The sequence below is a fragment of the Notolepis coatsorum genome (assembly GCF_963971535.1).
Source record: "Notolepis coatsorum genome assembly, chromosome: 12".
Classification (NCBI taxonomy): Eukaryota; Metazoa; Chordata; class Actinopteri; order Aulopiformes; family Paralepididae; genus Notolepis; species Notolepis coatsorum.
Window position 1 is genome coordinate 34,599,585 of NC_140176.1, and position 5,873 is coordinate 34,605,457.

Genomic DNA, 5,873 nt, shown 5'->3' on the forward strand with positions numbered 1-5,873 from the left:
ATCTCGGCTTTACTTCCCATTGTGGGTGGTTGAGTTCTTTTTAATGAAAAGCACCTGATTTGAATTTAGATGTGGGAGCACATCAGGCGCTCAGAAACGCAGGGGCGCATTAAGGAGTCTATTGTTGACTTGACTATAAACGTGTCTGTCAGAGAGAGTGACGCACGCGCTCCGTCACGCTGCCAAAGCGGGATGAATGTCACTTATTTGAGCTGTGTTTGGGCTCTGCAGCCTGACAGGTTTGGTCTATGTTAATTTGCCAGCGGGGTAAACAGGTGATTGAGCAGACGTCACCCTGGAGTCCACAAAGGGAGCCCCGCAGTTGCACGTGCACAAACTCGACCTTGTCAACGCATGCCTGACACATTCTCTCTCTCTGTCACACACACACACACACAACACACACACACACACACACACACACACACACGCACACACACACACACACATATACAGTAGTCTACGCAACCACACACACACACACTATACAGTAGTCTACACAACCACACACACATATACAGTAGTCTACGCAACACACACACACACACACCACGCACGCACGCACACACACACACACACACACACACACACACACGCACGCATGCATGGCATAACTGCACTTGACATTTACTGTTGCAAAAAAAACGAGGCCACCATCATTCAGAACTAAGCGAATGGTTGTCAAATTAATCTTATTTGTGGACAATCTGTCACCTTTTCTTTTTCAATTGTATTTTATTTACCACTCCTGAAAACCACCAGACCCCCCCCCCCCCTCCACACACACGCATACAAACAAAATACGGATAATGACGCCCAGTACTATACTTGTCTATGGAAAATAGATTACACTTCTGTGCATTAATGTTGCATTTGGTCTGTGTTATATATATATATATGTGTGTGTTTGTTCTAATATATATTCTAATCTAATATAACAGAACACAATGAGCAAGCCCTCCTTTTCAGGTGGGAGGGGGCCGAAATCATAACAAAAATGGCTCAGTCAGCAAATGGCACAACCTTTAACCCTTTCACTACCACACACTACATAAGGTTAACCTTTCACTACCACACTAACCGTCTGTAGTGTGTGGTAGTGAAAGGTTAACCTTCTGTAATGTGGTAGTCATCACTATGAATTGAAAATGGGGGACCCTGATGTAAACAAGACAAACGTCTTTCTCTGGTCTGCATCCCCTTAACAATTGTGTGTATTGAGCCGTACTGTATTGTGTAACCATTCTGCAATCTGTTAAATAAAGTTTTCATTCATTCATTCATTCAGTCAAATGGTTAACCAATAACCCTTTGTTGTGTGGCAGTGAAAGGGTTAACCATTTTTTATGTGACAGTGAAAGGGTTAACCTTCTGTATTGTTGTCGCAGTGAAAGGGTTAACCATTTTGGTAGTGTGGTTAAAGCCTCGACGCCCAGATGCCGCCTGATGTTCTGTGATTTCTGTGACCTGATTTGGGCCCCGGGGTCTATTCTCCTCCAGTCCACCTGCAGAACAGCTGTGCGCCCCGGCCGGCTCTGCCACGTCTCTCCGACAGTCGGTGATGCTGCTGCTGGCGGACTGGACGCACTTGTGGGGGCGCGCATTACTGCACTCTTCTCCCTTTAAAAAATAAACGCGATGCGAGAGAGCCAGTCGAGCGCGCTGCTGTCCGACGCGTTCAGATCTAGTCCGCGTCTCCGGTTGAATATTTATTATAGGGTGAATATTTAGTTGCGAGAAAGTTTTTAACGGTCTCCCCCCCCGCAGTGCTTTCTGTGCACCCTCGTCCCCCCGTCGAGCGGTTCCGTGGCGCAGCGCGGTGTCCGGTTTCAACCCGTGCGCGGAGGAGCCACACTGGGACGGAGCGCGTCTCAGCTACAGAGCGACAAATACACCGCTCCGCTAGAGAGAGAGAGGGAGGGAGAGAGACAGAGAGCTAGAGAGAGAGAGACAGACAGACAGACAGTCAAAGGAGAGCGAGAGAGAGACGTTTCCACAGACAGAGAAGGAGTTACGGAGATCGTATTGGTTGGAGACAGAACTCAAGCGGGGATATTTCACCTCCCGTCTACCTTCTTATTGCTTTTGTTTTTCTTGCAATCTTCTCACTGGACGAGACTCCCAGCGTCGCTCCCTACTAGATGACCGGGAGTTGGGCAGCTCAGTTGGTAAGGAGCAATGCATCTTCTATCCTGTGATTATTACACCTTTATACGCATCTGCTTTCATTATAGACCGTCGCATTCCGACAAGAAAAAAAAATCCACAAAATAATCATTATATAGGCTACCTTTTCCAAGAGTGTGTGAGTGCTGTTTTATCAGTGTTTTCTCTGCATACATTTGGGTTTACCCTTATTTTAAAATGCCTCAATATTGCCTCATCATGGCAACACGAAAACGACCAACACGAAAATGATATGCAATTATGCACGCACGGCATATCACAGAGGAATGGGGCAGAATTAGTTTTTTTAGAAGTTTTTGCATGGTGTTGTCTTGTGGTTGCTTTGCCACTGGGTGGCGCTGACACAGAGTAGGACCATCACCAGTTCCTATGAGAACTTTTACCAAAATATCCATCAAATCTATGCCTATGTATGTTAGTCCTGTATGATTTAGTCTGGTTGAATGCATTTCAGCATTAGGACATTTGATTTGAGTCTATCTTTTGAAGCATGACAGCATTCATTGATGCAGGCGCACAAAGGAGCTCTTCTGAAGAAGGCATGCAAAAATAAATCACATATGAGCATCATTCCACACATTTGGAATGTCCAGCTACATGGTATCACAGTGCATTACAGACCTAAATAGTCTATAGCAAATAGTTATCATATCAAAGTGCATATGCCTGGACTGTTGAAACCAACAGTCTCTTGTAGGGAGGGCAAACATTGTATACTTTGACTTTTAGCTCTAAACCTCTTCGCTGTCAGTGTGTGTGAGAACCAGCCCCTTTACATTGACAGACAACATATTCACACTCAACTTTATTCTTTTTCAAGCTGTGGACTGTGTTTTTTCTGTGTGTCTGTGTTTTGCTGTGTGTCTGTGTTTTGGAGCTATTCTTTTGGTTTGCTTGGTTGCTTTGGCACTCTCCATCCCATAGTGCAGGGCTATTCAACTAAATTGTTCAGGGGGCCACATTGTCAGAAACCCAAGGGGCCAGGGGCCGGACTGCCACGGCGCCTCCCCGTGCTATGAATATATGTACACTTGACACAACACGCAACCACATTTTCACAACTTTTATTTAACTACATTGCAAAAGTAGTATACTTTTCAAAAAAAGTGCTTCATTTATGTGCCACATCTGCAACATCTCCTGCAAAAAGTGCTTCATTTATGACTGTGCAACAACTGCAACATCTCCTCTTCAACATTTCAATATAAAAATAAAATAAAAAAGAAACAAGTGCATGATGTGCATCTGAACATTCTAACATCAACACTTGAACAAAAAAACACATTTATAGTGCAGCTGAGCTTATGAAAAAGTGCTTCATGTCTGTGCAACAACAGCAAATCACAGCATCTTATTAGCACTTATTGTCCACTCTTAACTCTCAAACATCAGGGGGTGGGGGGCAGACAGGCCTAGCCTACATACACACATCTAATGAGAGCGATTGCACTTCTTTGACTGGGCAATGGCAGAGAAAGAGGGTTCATAGGAAGTGAGGGCTACCCGCAAACAGTGATGCAAATGCTCATTTGTCAAGGAGGCACGGTTGCTTGTTTTAATGGCATTCATGTGAGAGAAACTGGATTCACAGGTGTATGTTGAGCCAAACATTGTTAGCACAGATATTGCCAGCGTTTTTATTTTGGGGAATGTCTTGACATGAATACACTTTATCCAAAATGTTGTGGTGGATTCATTCTCAAGTGCCTGCTTCAGAGCAGATGATGCTTGCATGTCAATTATTTCAAGTTGCAGGAGACCTTCATCAATGTGAAGTGATGCAAGGAACTCTTGTCCTTTTGTGGAAATAGCAGCTACATTGGCAAATGGGTTGCTCACAAAATGCATCAATTCTCTGGACATGTCAAATCATCAAATCGACTTGCAAAGTTTTCCCTCAATTTATCAATGAAATCTGTCATTAATTGAGTGACTTTTGGCTCAATTGTGCGTGTTAACGTTGACATGAAGAAAAAAAAAGTAAAAAAAAAAAAAAAAAAATTAATTTTTTTTTTATTTATTTATTTATTTTTATTTTTTTATTATCATGTAATCTTGGCGGGCCGGTCAGAATCATCCCGCGGGCCGGATCTGGCCCGCGGGCCGCCAGTTGAATAGCCCTGCCATAGTGCTTCACCTCTCTTTATCAGAACGATGCCACTGGGCTGAAACCCGACACCCAAAAAGATGATGAAAACATTTGGTCAGCATATCTCTTTTCACTGCATACAAATCAGACGCAAGTATTGGGGGGGGGGGGGGGGGGGGGGGGGGGGGGATAATATCTTTGGTAACACTTTACAATTCAGTTTACGTTGTAGGCCTACAGTGTAATTACCCGGAACTTATTGTGTAACTTCCTTGTATGAATCCGTACATAAATAAATATTCACTGGTTCCTACTCTTACTTAAATGTAGGTACAGCAGAGTTCACATTCAGGGTAGATATCAGGAAGTTACTCTCTAAATCTAGATCCACAATTGTTCCTGGTTGTCTTGTTTTCTTCTGCATCTACATTTTAAGTACCAGTAGGAGCCGGTCAATATTTTATACGTACAGATTCATACAAAGTTACACCGTAAATTCAGTGTAATTACACTGTACATTTGGGGTAATTACACTGTACAACGTGGGCTGTATTATAAAGTGTTACCATATATTTTTTAGTTTTGTTTATTCTTCTTGGATTAGTCCTGGAAGTCTTTGGTCGACTTCAAGGACGAATCCTCACCTGGTTCCACTTTGTGTTTTTTACCTTTTCTCTGAATTGGTTCAGGTTCCTTTTTAAGAGGTGGAAAAGAACTCTGTTTGAACGTCCTGCTGTTCACAACGCATTGCATGGAGAATCAGGACGAACGACACAGAGACACTACTGGCTCATCAGCAAATGGCTGGAAAGAAAATATTGCAATGTTTAATTGAATGCATTTCTTTTCAAAATCATCAGAACTTACATTTTGGTCCATTGCTACCAGTGAGCCGAGGCAACTGCTGCCAGTGAGGTGAGATTAGATTAGACTCGATTTGATTAGATAGATTCGATTAAAATGTATTGTCATCACACAGCACAAGTACAGTACAACAAAAATAAGTTTGGCATCCAACCAGAGTGCAAATGTAACAGTTAAGTGCAACAGCAATATACAATTATAGGTGATTAAACTGGGTATCAAATATAATAGTGAGTAATAGTGCTAATCAGATGTATGTACAGAGTTGTAGTATTAATATGTACAGTGATAAAGGTATAAAGACACTATGGTAGTAAGTCATACTGGCCGGCAGCGTAACTAGTAAGAGTAGGCTAGGGATATGTACAGATATAGATATAGTATCTACAGATATGTAAAAAGGATTATATGCAGTTATGTACAGACAGATATGGATAGATAGATATATATGGTAAGAATAAATATATACACGACACGTGAGGGAGGGTGTGTTAGATAGTCTAACCGAGCTGGGCTCTGCTTATTGGCCCCTACTGTGTGGATGCAAGAGCACTAATCTCACTAATCTCGATCACAGTGAATGTGTGTGTGTGTGTGTGTGTGTGTGTGTGTGTGTGTGTGTGTGTGATAAACGGTTAAAGCCCCGATACAGTTTTTTAGTTGTTGTTTTTTGGATCATGTAAATGTGGGAGTATAGGCTGTTATACATTTTCTGAAAGACTTTGCTTAGCTG

At 42.5% G+C, this 5,873-nt stretch overlaps 1 protein-coding gene across 1 annotated transcript in view; it reads left to right on the forward strand.

Moving 5' to 3' along the window:
* Positions 1-1,850: 1,850 nt before the first annotated feature.
* sema5a (sema domain, seven thrombospondin repeats (type 1 and type 1-like), transmembrane domain (TM) and short cytoplasmic domain, (semaphorin) 5A) overlaps positions 1,851-5,873 on the forward strand; it is a 378,077-nt gene continuing 374,054 nt past the window's right edge. Inside the window, 1 exon segment of the mRNA XM_084325800.1 lies at positions 1,851-2,168. The gene's annotated coding sequence lies outside the window, so the exon portion shown is untranslated.